Here is a 13,265-nt window from a genome sequence, read left to right as displayed (position 1 = left end):
GCTTGCTCTGCCGTTTTGCACTAACTCAGCACCATGGTGCTTCTCCAGGTGCCCATTCAGGGCAGCCTTTGTGCCAGCACAGAGGCTTCTTGCATGACAGGGTTCTGCATGAGAAAGGGAGACAGAATCAGTTCCCTGGTTGGCTGTGTTTTCATTGGTGCTGTGAAGGTGCCACTTTCCCAGTTCACTGCACCAAACAGCAACTGGCATGTGCACTACAGGCAAAATTTATCTAATGTTTAAACATGCTCTGGCATGGGAAGCATACAGTGATTCACCAACCCCGCTGCTAAACCTGCCCCTAAGCCTGTCCATGTCTGTCTTTTTCCCAGTGCACGCTGGGTTTCTGACATGCTTCCCTCCTTCTGTTTCTTTGGGTGACTTAGTGTCAGCCCCTAGAGCCTGTGATTAAGAGCATTTTCCTCTCCCAGCAGGTGCTGACACGGTTGCAGGGGTTGCCTCCTGGGAAGCTTCAGGGCAGCACGCAGCGGTGAGGGAAAAGCACTTTTCCACCGAAGACGCAAAGCCAGCTCTTACTGTGCAACAGGAGAGGGCTACAGCTCCACTCAGCTCAAACTGTGGGTCTCAGCCCTTCTCCTGATGCAGCCAGGGAAAACTAGGAGCCGGGGAGGCAACTGCTTCCCCACTTTCCCTCTGGCTGCGCACACACCTAACTTGGCTGCGATTGCTGCTTTTGGGTGCTGGCACTGCTCCTCCTCCTGGTAGGAATCCAAGCGTACGCTGCTCGCTGAAGCCATCCCTTCTCTCCCAGCTCCTATTCTCAGCTCAGGTGCTGCTGCTTGGGCGTTTCACCAGCCCACCAGGAGGTGGGAGGAAGATGATGGTGAGGAAGCTGAGTTACACTGGCTCCATGGAAAGCCCTGCTGAGGGTGCTCTGCAGAAGGCAGGTAGGGGCTCAAGTGCCTTGGAGCGCATTTAATGCTTCAAGGCGTGAAGGATAACCAAACATCCCATTGAATTCCCTTGGGAGAGGGAAGGAGCATCTGCAGCCCTGAGGGGTTGTGTTTTGGGATCACACAAAGTGCACAAAGCTGTGCAGCAGCCTTCTGCCGTGGGAGGAACTCACCCTGTGTTTGTGCTGTGGGTCAGCTGGCAGCTCTACCCTTGTTGTCCATCTTCGGAGATTTCCCTTCACAACAGGGTAGCTCAGTGAACTTGAAGCAATGCTCACCCAACCATCGGGAGCAACTTTCAGTGGGTTTGCCACCCCAACTGCTCGTGTGCAAGAAGAGCACTTGGTACAGCTGGGGGCTCGCTGCTGAGAATCAGCAAAGCCATGAGCAGAGGGCTCAGGACAGCAAGGAAACAGCTCTGCAGCCTTCCAGATGTGATCCTTCTCCCTCTGCCTCAGGGCAGCACCCAGACATTCCCAAAGCACTGGATAGCTTTTAGTGCTGTTTAAATCACTTTCAAAATGAATGCAGTGAAGGAAATGAGGCTGCTACTACTAAATGTTTTGAAAACTTTCTCTTTTTATCTGAGGTGCGTGCAGCAGCAGAAGGATGTCCCCGTGCTGTCTGATGCCCTTCACCATCATGTGCTTGTGGATGTAGTCTGGGTCTTCAACTGTTTTCAAAGACAGCTACTGAATCAGGAGGACTGAAGGTGAGAAGGTTTAAGGTGAAAAAAACAGGATAAATTTATCACCAATTTTCAGAAAGATCAAGACCCTCCTCCCCCTCCAAAAAACCCCAAACCAAATCAACTTGCTAATGCTTTACAGGACACTACTCTGTTTCATGACTAATGCTAAAATTCAAGGTCTGTGGTCATGCAGGGTTTGAGTCCTGTCAAGGCCAAACTCTTGTCAAACACGAAACCTTCCAACACCCCTGATCAAAGCTGTACTGGTGTCCCAGTCAGTCCCAGCCAGTGCAAACTGGTGCTTGCTTTGGTGGCTTGTTTGGTTTCTTCTTTGATTTCTGAATCTTTGCTTAAAACTTCCATGTCTCCCACTTGGATGTTCAGAGCAGCCCTGTGAGATGATGGGGAAAAAAAGCCCCGAAGTGTTGAAATGGCACAGTGACACTTCTCAGAGTGTTTCTGGCTTTGACGGGCAGCATGTGCACCCCTGGTGTGATCACAAGTGGAGCAGTTTCACGTGTCTGTGGGTGTGGGTGAAGTGCAAATTGTGGCTTCCTGTTCACCCCCAGGGTCACTGAGATTTTTTTTCACTGCAAAAACTGTTTGCTGTCCTCGAAATGAAAGTGGATGCCTGCTACCTGTTTCTCACAGGGCTCAGTGTGTTTAATATAAACAAAAGTAGTCATGTTCATTCTTCAGACAGTGGCAGAACTGCTAATGATGCACTGGGGATCGGGTAACTTTGAGCTGTTTTTTCTGCTGTGGTTCAGTCCCGTGATCTTTCTCTGAGCTTTAGCAGAGGTTGTGGCAGACTCAAGTTTGTCATCCTGACAGTGTTACAGGAAATAAAGAGAGAAAAACTACAGAGAGATGGGGTAGCTGGTGACGTCTTTGGATTTGTAAATCTCTAAATATTTAAAAAAAACCCCAATCTGTTTCTAATTCTTTCAGAACTCTCAGCTGGATGCACTCACTATTTGAACTAATATAAATGCCAACTTGGCAAAATGAAGAATGATATAAATCTGTAGAGATGACCTAAGCAATACAATTTAAATGAAAACCTACCCTTTCCTTCTTTTTCTTTTTTTTTTTTTTTCTGATCAGTTATTTGCTGTCCACTTGGATGTACAACATTTGATGCAAATAACTTTTGACAGAACTGGCAAAAAGAACAATGAATCTTTCCAACTCCAGATGCCAGAGAGCCTGATCCAGTGCTTAGTGAAGTCATTTGGAGTCTTTAGGTTGACTTCAAGAGACGTTGGAGAATCGTCTTAATGTTCATTTTCTCTTAAGTAGCATTCGTGGGCAATGCAAAATATCACTGGGTGGGTTCAAAAGATACTGTAGAACTATGTAAATATTTCTGTTATTAATTGTGTTTTCTCTCTTTCCTTCCCACACCTTCTTTCTTGTTGTCCAAAACTGTAGTTTCCCAGTAATAACATTCATGATATTGGATGAAGCTGAGGGAAGGATTTGTGAGTGGATGAAGTTTCATCAGGAAGATAAAATGTTTCCTTTGATAATTCCATGATAAAACTCTTCAGGTTTACAGGAAGATTTTGTTACAGGAAATAAAGTGGGGTTTTTAACTTCTAAGAAAGTGAGGCTAGATTTGCCAAATGTAATTTTTTATTTCCTGGAATTTAACAAAATGTTTATTAGGTAAAGAATGTTTTTTGGCAAGAATTCATTTCAAGGAAAGATTTTTTTTTTTTAATTTGTTTTTTTTAATTTGGATCAAGCTGATCTTTGGTTTTCTGCTCTTTTTTACTTTGGACACTGAACTAGAAAGGAAACTCTTAATGGAACACAATTTTTTAATGCTCTTTGAGCAGAGGAAAATGAATTTTGGGGGGAAAAAAACTTTTAAAAAATAGCTTGGTCCTCAATCTAATTTTTAAAAATAAAACATAATTTTTTAAATACTTCAGTCTAGGGATGAATTACTTTGACAGACAACCAAATTGGTTCTTGGAAGTTTTATATGAGAGTGCCTCATGGGATTTGTGCCTGGGTTGCTCCATCCTTCCATTTTTCTCTTCTTGACTGAGCTGCGCATCCCATTGTGCTCCACAGACCCCATCACTTTCAGGCCACCTTTTCACTTTTTTATACAGGCATCTCTTCCTCTAGGAATGTTTTTGGCCTCATTTCTGTGAAATTCTGGCTCTCTTTGTTGGGTGCAGAAGCAGAAATGACCACGTGGCCAGCTGACCTCAGGAAGGACTGGAAAAGGATGGAAACCTGCTGGAATGATCGGGCACCAAATGCATCCCATCCTTGAAACAATTCAAAATCATCAATATATTTATTAAAATGGAGGCTGACTTGAGTGTCCTTCTCATAAAAGGAAACAAAAGGCTAAATTAACATGTGAATTATGCTCAAGGTATTTACCTTCCACACTGTGCTCGGACAAGATACGAGGTTAGTTCAGAAGCTGAGTTTGGTATTTCACTTCCAAGTGCTACCAAGCCTCACTGTGTTTTGCTTGAGGTCTGACATATATAGGTTTTGCAGGCATGATTTTAGGACATTCAGTTTGCCAGTTCTCAGGGAAGACTTGTGCCTCCAAATAAAAGTCGAACGTAGGTGAGGACATTTTGCTTCTCTCAAACAAGCAGTACTTGACGTGTTATGATGACTTTAACATCTGTTTTTACAGCAGAATGTTGATGGCAACAAGAGAAAAATTATGGTCCATGACCTGCTGAGTATTCTGGAGTTTTGTCAGTCTCAAAATTATCCTTTATTTACTTATTTATGCCTAATTGCAGAAGAATTTTATAATAAGGTTATTATTTTTTTTTTTTACCTGAAAAGTCTGGCTTTTAAAGCTCAGTTAGCCACAAGTCAGAGTCTTTCATCTTTAAATTTACAGATGGCTTTTTATGTTCAGATTAGCTCTGAAGCTGGTTTTTGTTTTCTTTTGGTTTGGTTTGGATGGTTTTTTTTCATTTTACTCTAATTTTCTGGATGATTCAGAATCCTGGTGCCTCTATGAATTTGTTGTCTTGAACTCAGTGTTAGAGGGAAGACAAATTTCTAAACATTGTGAAATTACACATTAATGAAGAATACTGATCATGTCACCTTTTCTTATGAGGAAAATGGAAAAGAAAAATCAGTTCTGTAACACTGACTGATATTTTTTGTGTCTTCCTGGGAGTCCAAAAGCTGTAAAATGGGTCACTGAAAAATGCATACTGTATATCAGAGAAGCAGAGAAGGGGTTTACTACCAGCTCCATGGGAAGTCATACCCCAGCAATGCTGAAGAACTGGATTAGGCCGTACCCCGTAAAGATTTCTTTTCCCTCAGAAGAAAATTTTCCCCACAGAATAATCTTCTGTGTTCAAAACACCAGTTAACTTTTAGGTAGAAACAGGAAAAATGATATTTTTTCTTCCTAATCATGTGGCCTGAAAAAAGAGGGGGAGGAGGTAGAAGAGAGTCCTCTTTGTGTATTTAATTTTTGCAGGGTTTTCATGGGATTTGGGAATGAACTGAAGCCTGGAGGCTCTAACTGTGCTTCACACTGTGATTAGAATTAGGTGGGAGAGGATCATCTCTTCAGCATGAAGAATGGAGATGAAAGCAAGTATGTTTTCATTTTTTCCTTGCAACATATTTTTTGCTAACCAAATCACTCCCTATCTTCATTTTAAAAAATGTAAATATATTTATGAAAATATCTTCTGTTTAAAAAAAAAAAAAAAAAAAAAAGCTGTCTCCCATCAGGGAAACTATTCAGAAGAAGTTTGACTAGTTCTATTTATAGCGTGGTTAAATTCTTTGAGATAAATTTCAAACTGACCTAGTCAGAAGGAGAGAGGCTCTCAGCTCATTCCTGAGCCACATTTTGCTGTTCATTGATAACATTTATAAAATTCATAGTTTCATTAGTAAATAAGGTACTAAATGAAGCAGTTCCTAAAAGCCTGAAATAAATGCATGTATTAATTCTGGAAATGGTTTACACCTAAAAGTATTTTATGATGCTTATTGTTTCTTGTAGCAAACCCTCATATAGGCAAACAAACAAACAAAAAAACAACTATCTTATGTATTTTAGTTTTATTCCAAGTTGATATTGGAATTTCAGGCAATTTTATATATTTAAGTATATTTATATAAACATATATGTACATGTGTGTGGTTTTTTTTTTAAAAATATTAATCTAGTAGAAAATGGTGGCAAGATATCAGCCTAAATGTGAGATTTTTGGAATAGCAAGCCAGGTGTTTCTGTATATTTCTATCCATAACCATGTATAAGAGAGATTGATTGCAGCAAGGAAACACATTGTACTTTCAATTTTACAGGGCTTATGTAAAATATGAGTGAAAAGGGATTTTTAAAGTTATGAAAGCTATTTTGCCTGCATCTTATCAAAGCAAAGGGAATGGTAACATCCAAAGAAACATGTGTAAATGCTTCCACAACATTCATTTCAATTGTCATGCAATGAAATAACTCTTCCACAACAGCATTTGCTGTCCATGCCAACATACTGCAATTCAAGGGAAAAGATTTATAATCCCTCAGGTATTCTGTTTTAACTAAGTGCTATGCAGAGCTCATTTTATGGCCTAATATTCTGAGTTAAACTTGGATAAGCACCTTTTCTTTGCTTTCCTCTTTAGCATTACGGGCTCGACACTCAGCTTGTTGGGTTCAGGCCTCTTCAGACCCAGCACCTGGCTCAGAGCCATTCCCCAGTGCAAACCAGAATAGCAACAGGGCTGCTTTATCTGGTGCCAGCTGGAAGGACTCCTGCAGGACAGCACTGGCTTCTCAACATGCAGCTCATCCAGCCACAGCTCCGCTTCCTTCAGGGTCTCCTCTTCTCCCGGGGCAGCTCCTCTTCTCCTCCCCGTGCTCACCAGCATGGCAGAAAGTGACAATTCAGGCAGCTGTGAACCCAGGTGTCACCTCCAGTGTGCTTCAGAGGGATGTTGGTGCCAGGTATTGATCAGGCACTGGGTTTCCCATGGTGTGCACTGCAAAAATTCCCTCTCTCCTGGAGGCAGAGGCCAGGGAGCGCAACTGCTCGTGGCACGCAGGAGAATTGTGCTCTTATCTCAGCATCGCGGAGCCTCAGTTTCCATTTTGCTCTCCATTGCAGCGAGTTGCTGCTGCTTCTGCTGCTGCTAATCTTTTAATGAAACACCAAGGTTCATAATTCCTCAGGCAATATGGAAGCTGAGCAAGGTGCAGATCAGATCTTACAGATGTGTTTCTTTTTGCATGCTGTGGGCCCCTGAACAATTTTAAACATCATGTGGTGTTATACCTTTTTTTTTTTTTTTTTCCCCCTGGATGAATTTAATTTAATTTTTGTGTGCACTTTTGTGAAAATCCCAATGCTGTAAAATTTTGGCTGAAGTCTTCAGAGTTGGAGATATTAGTGGGGTGCCTCGCAGGAACTGCAGTAGGGCCAGAGTAAGCAGTTAAACTGCATCTCTGAAAACAGACACTCTTTGCTTTAGCTTTCTTTCCTTCTGTGTAAATCTTAGGTGCAAACAGGCACCTTCCTCGTGAGATCAGTGAAGTTAGGTCAGTTTCCAGCTTTAGGCCCATCTGACAACTTGCTCCCTACTCTTTTCCAGTTCTGTGAGGACAGTTAATTTCTTCTAACAGGAACCTGAGCCTAACAGCAAGGAGCAAATAATTTGGTTGTTTATTTGCTGAATGAAAGGCTTTGGGCAGTAACTTAGCAATCAAATTTCTCTGCAGCAATAGTTTCACCTCTTACTCCTCTCGAGTGGAGCAGTTACCCACATGTTGTTTTTCTGATCTAAACTTTAATGAGAATGTCTGACTTCAGCAATGAATCAGTACTTACCAGTGGGTCCACAAGGCTTTTTCATTGTATTTTTTCATGCATTTCTATTATAATGTTGCAAATTATGGGTTGCTTAAATATGTTGTGACTTGTTGTGATGTCCCAGTAGTCTCTGTTCCACAGCATAATTATGAAGGCACCAGAAAACTGCATGGCCAGGAATGTCAGAGGGCCTTCCCAGGCTTAATTGTGCTTGCATCCTCCTGGTTATGCTTGGCAAAGGGCAAACAAGTACACCAGCACAGTCCTTATCACTTCTCTTTTCTGCAATTCCTTTGTTTTCCTGTGCACACATTCCTCCTTCTTGTTTTCTCTTTCACTGACCACATACACCATCCCTGCAATTTTTGCTGGCTGCAGAGAGAAAATCATATGGTTCCGATTTTGGCAAAATATTGCTCTACTTAAAAGCATTCTGAAAATGCTAGATGGGGGAGGGATGGATGCGAAATCCAAATGGCATTTTGAAAAACTTAAGTAATTTGTGTCAGTGAAACAGCTGGGCAGGTCAATAATGGTAAAGCAAAAAGCTGCTGTTGGAAGGAGTGAAATATCAGAATAATTTTTGCCATTTTTTCGTTAGTTTCTACTATGCTGATAAAGAAGATGGGTTAGTACACAATGACAATTCAGCATTTCTGGGTATAACAGGTCTTTTGCTTTCTTTTGACCCTACTGTGAGGCTGAAATTACATTTCAGTGTGGGAAGGACACATTTATAGCAAAACAAGCACCATAGGATGACTGTATTCTTAAAAGCAGACTGTTATGTCCACATGTAAATAGGGTCATAGCTGTCTTTACGTGACGATGGACTTCATTACAGAAATAAGTTTTCTCTTTCCTTTAATGTACAGGGAAGTAGCTGGGCCAGTAATTAAAATAATTTATTTACCTGCAGAACAGGTACATCGTGCCATTAACTAGTAAACGTGTTTCAGTTGCCTTGAAAATACCGTCCTGACCTCCCAAGGAGCTCTTGGAAGGGTCATAAAGACTCAGATTTAAATGGATTTCAGTTTCAAACCCTCATCTTACGGGCAGCACCCGCTCTGTTTTTTAGAAAAGAATACAAAAACAGGTTCCAGAGCTGCAACATTCATGTGGAGCCTATTGTGACACGTAAAAATGTGTGGTTGGATTTCTAAAGATATTTTGCCCCAGCCACCCTTAGGCATTGGGTAGGAGACCTGAAGAGGTGTCTTCACATGACTACAAGTGCAGTAGGATTTCCCTGCTGGATGGTTGAACACGATAGTTGATTCATCCCAACAAGCACAGAAAAAATACTTTACAGCCAGCAGGGTGAAAGAGAAAGGACACCCAGCTCCTCCTTGGATGTTCGCTGCAGGGCATCCTGAATCTCTGGCCTTGGGTCCAACACTGCAATTATCCGCTGTGCCTAATGCCTGAGTGGAGAGATTATTTGTCTGCAGTGCTCAGATGGGCAGATCTGTCCTTTGCAGGTGCAAAACAGCCCCGAGGAAGTCTAGTAATACCATTTGGGTGGTCAGGTAAACAACAGCAGCAACAGTTTCTGATTTCCTTCCACCAGGAGAAACCATGGTGACAGTGAGACCGGACCCCCCTCTTATGAAGAGGCTGGAATTCAGTTGTTCCATCTCTTTTTGGGTTGCTGATGGTGAGGTAGTTGCACCACCACCTGTGGGAAGGTTGTTATGGGGTTGCCAGCAAGGCTAGCAGGCCAGCTGCTGAAGAAGGGTTTTCCAGCAGGTGTGGACCTTTCTTAGCCTTCTTTTCAAAGAGTGTTAGGATTGCAGCTGTGCCCCAGCCACTTTGAAACCCTAGGCATCTTTTCCACTTCATTTAGAAAGAAGAAAGACTTATTTTTCTCACTCTTGCTTTAAGGTGGCTCTCACGATCTATTCCTTATTTGGTTGTGAGAGAGAAGCTGTGAAGGAGAACCTCAGGAAGTTCAAGTCCAAGCGCAAAATGCCGCACCTGGATGAGGGAAATCCCAGACATGAGAGTGTGAGAAGAAATCATTGAGAGCAGCCCTGCGGAGAAGGACTTAGGGGTTCTTCTGGTGGATATAAAGGTGGACATGGGCCAAAGAGCTGCAGCCCCTCTGTCATGAAAACAGGCTGAGACTGTTGGGAGAAGAGAAGGCTTTGGGGAGACCTCATTGCGGCCTTCCAGTACCTGAAGGGGGCTTATAAAGAGGAGGGAGAAGGACGTTTCACCAGGTAGATAATGTCAGGACAAGGTAAAATGATTTTAAATCAAAAGAAGTTTAGATTAGATGTTAAGGAAGAGTTTTTTTACCGTGAGGGTGGTGAAGCACTGGAAGATTGCCCAGAGAAGCTGGGGATGCCCCATCCCTGGAAGTGTTCCATGTGAGTTTGGATGGGGCTCTGAGCAACCTGGTGTAGTGGAAGGTGTCCCTGCCCATGGCAAAAGATGATCTTTAGGATTGCTTCCAACCCAAACCATCCTATGATAGTGTAATTCATTTCACTCTAACACCCATGAGCAAAGTAGATGGCAGATACACATTACCAACGTCTGGTTTTGGTCTAATTAAGCAGAATTAAGATTAAAATTTCAAACCCTCAGCCCTTTAGTGAAATTTTTACTTTTAAATGCAATGTTTATTTTTAAATTTAGATGTGGGGCCTACAAGGTGTCTGAAGAGTGGTTTGTTTTCACCTGCCTCCATGTGAGTACAAAACCTGTGCAGCAGAAAGTGAGGCCAAAGGCATCTAGGAGGCTGCAGAAACACAGCTTTAAATGATCTCTTCTTATCCTTCTGTGTTCGGGAGAAATTACTCAATGGCCTCAAAGGTATGTCAGCGTAAGTGAGTGACAAACATACCTGCAGACACCATCATTACATTTGATGGTAGTTACACCAATGAGCATTCTCTGAAGAATGCAAAGGATTAGTGGCAGCACTGAGTGCTTCCAGAAAGACAAGTACACATCAGGGGAGCTTTCATCACAGCGCAGATTAAAGAAAGATCTCATTGCTTCTTGTTAATTGTTTTTCCACAACAAACAATGTCGTATTCAGAAGGGCTGTTGCAGTCCATTTTCTGCATTTGCATGCATGCCATGATCCTGAGGAAAGCAAAACACCTCTTAAAATTAATCATCGTTTACTGATATTTCATAAAATTAAATGAAAGCGGATTAAGTGGTGGAAGGGAAGCTACTTAAAGATTTGCTGCGACTGCTATGACTGTGGAGACTGAACTGTGAGCATCATATCCCACATCTTCTCCCTTCCTGTTGAGCCATGAAATACCCTTAGCTAGTGCAAGTCAAAAACAGCTCTTTCAGCCTGTCTGAAACTTCCACTGCCATTTCAAGACTTCCAACATGACCTTTCCAGAAATGGGTGAGAGCTGAACGAGCCAAGTGCAAGTCCACTATGTGAAATACTGAAATACCCAGGCAGCAAACATACCTGGTTAGCTTTCCCTGCACAAAGAAAACTATTTTTGAGACAGCCCCAGAATTTGCAAGGGAGAAAGCTGGTTTGTTTACTTACAATTTTCCACATTAATTCAGTGATGAGGGCCACAGTTCTTCTTCTCCTGGTCTCCACATCATGGCATGTGTGTCCTCCATCCCAGTCCCCCACTGCGAGGGGCTGTGACAGGTCTGTAGCTGTCACAGGTCCACATGCTCCCTTTACCCTCAGCTGGACATCTGAAACCCAAATACAACACCCACTGGAACCCACTCAGCACACTGCCAGCCCGCTCTTTGCTTGGGCGACCCCAGTCTGAGGGGGCAGCTCTGGGAGGACTCCATGTGGGATGGAGCTCTTTGGGTCGTGTGGTCTTTCTTTGCTGAGTCAATTGGATGTCTAAAGGCAGCTGCTCCACCCAAATTCGTGCAGGGAGCTTCTGTCTGGAGCTGAGTAGTGGCTTTTAATAGCACAGTGCCTGTCAAAAAGCAGAGACAACTTGTAGACATCCATTTCTAATTGTGCTGAGAGGTGCAGCCTGTAGGTTTAAAACAATACCTTCCCATGTATTTTTCTGGCTCCCCTGTAGCCCCAGTCAGTGTCCTGGCTTTCAGCGAATAGGTTTGCTTTTGGATTTGTTTTGAGTGTGTTTTTATTTGCTCTGGTGCATTTGTTTGAGCTCAGCTCATGAACGGGAACATTCTGAACATAGTCTTGTTTGCTCTTCTGCTCCCTGAGGAATCTGGAGAGGCTGACTCAAAACCAAGTGAGATAATGTTTCTTCGTCGTCTTCTTCTTTTTTTCTTTTTTTCTTTTTTTCTGGGCTCTCTTTTGGGTTTGGTTTTATTTTGCTCAAAAATGATTGCTCTGGAAAAGAGACAGGTTTAAAACAGCATCGAATGAAGCATACTCTATGGAATTGGTAGGGTATGATGATAAACTCTTTTCTTCCTGGGCCCCTCCTGGGATCTAGAGACTAGTGATGATGGGAGAAGCTTATATCTCTGTGTCTCTCTGATGTGTGGACACCATGGCATATCTTTAGTTGCGAAAACTACATTTGAAGAATTTAGTGGGAGCTACAAAATGTCAAAATACATATCAGTGTGATTGATCTTGTCTTCCTTGCAACAGCTGAAGCAAGCTGGTGAGTATCAGTTTCCTTCCCCTGGGCAAAGTATGGAGGAACAGCAGAAGCCACCTCTCAGGAACTCCACAGGAAGATTTTTTTCTGGAACTGGATACCATATGGTGGTAACTTGTAAAGCTGAAGTCTCAAGGATTTCAGCCTCACCTGGGAAAAAATGCATTGCAATGAGCTGCCAAGACTTTTTTCATATCCTGATGCTGGAGATGGAGCTGGAAGCTTTCATGTCCCTCCACCCTTCTCACCATTAACCTAATGGCACATGAAGGAAGAGATGAGGGAACCAGTACAAAACAGCTTTTTTCCTTGCTGCAGTGGTTGTCCTGAAAGGATCGCAGTCACAGATGTGTCCTCTCACTTACCAGCTTTAGCCAAAAGAGCAAAGGGGGCAGAGATCCTGATGGTTTGAGTGGCGGAAAACCAAACTGCAACCAGGAATGGGGACAGGGGACATTATATACTCACAACTATGAGGAGATGGACACACGAGACTGGGAAGGTGAGCACCAGCTAACAAGTGATAGGATCATGTAAGATGTGGTAATTAATTGAATTTTCCCAAAAAGGAAAAAGTCATGGGTAACATTTGAAAGCAGCAAGAGGTCAAGTTTTGTCTGTGTGTCAAAGCCAGTGTTTGAAATTTCACTGCAATGCATGCAGAGGCTGGAGGGAAGTGGTGCTGGGAAACAAGAATGTGAAAAGCTAAAAAGGAACAGGGAACAATGCTTGACATCTAAAAGGCTTAAACTCTGTCTCTTGGGCTTTCTGTCCACTCTTCAGGGAAAGCAACTGGTGTTTCTGCAGGCCCCTAAAGTGAGAGTCACTACAGATACATCCCACTGAAAAGTGTCCCTGTATCCCAAGTAGCCCACAGAGTTTTCTCTTGTATGACAGAGGCACCGACAGGCTCCAGAAGTGTTTCATTAGACAAAAAACCAATCATCCTGCAGAAAACTAAAGCCTGGGAAATAGGAGGGAATGATAAATGCAAGCGTAGGAATCAGGGCAAGTACGAGGAAATAGTTGTCCAGAAAAATCACTGAGTGGAGTGGAAACCAAACATGCTTGTGGAGTTGTTTTCTGGAAAGGAGAAAGTTGATAAGGAAAAAAACCCAACCCAATGAACCAACCAACCAACCAACCAAAAACCCCAAACTAGTAATAAAAACCCCAAACAAACAAAAACCAAAAGAAAACAAAACAAAAACAAACAAACAAG

General features: G+C 42.7%; 1 long non-coding RNA gene across 1 annotated transcript; it reads left to right on the top strand.

The window, feature by feature from the left end:
• Nucleotides 1-460: 460 nt before the first annotated feature.
• Nucleotides 461-9,755, top strand: LOC120411528. Its single transcript, XR_005603908.1, has 4 exons — nucleotides 461-908; nucleotides 1,504-1,626; nucleotides 5,096-5,215; nucleotides 9,333-9,755. It is a non-coding gene; the product is annotated as an uncharacterized LOC120411528 (long non-coding RNA).
• The last annotated feature ends 3,510 nt before the right edge of the window (nucleotides 9,756-13,265 follow it).

Source organism: Corvus cornix, chromosome Z (assembly GCF_000738735.6).
Source record: "Corvus cornix cornix isolate S_Up_H32 chromosome Z, ASM73873v5, whole genome shotgun sequence".
In the NCBI taxonomy this organism is placed as follows: domain Eukaryota; kingdom Metazoa; phylum Chordata; class Aves; order Passeriformes; family Corvidae; genus Corvus; species Corvus cornix.
Note: the sequence above shows the minus strand (reverse complement) of the source record. Positions and strands in the feature narration are given on the sequence as shown.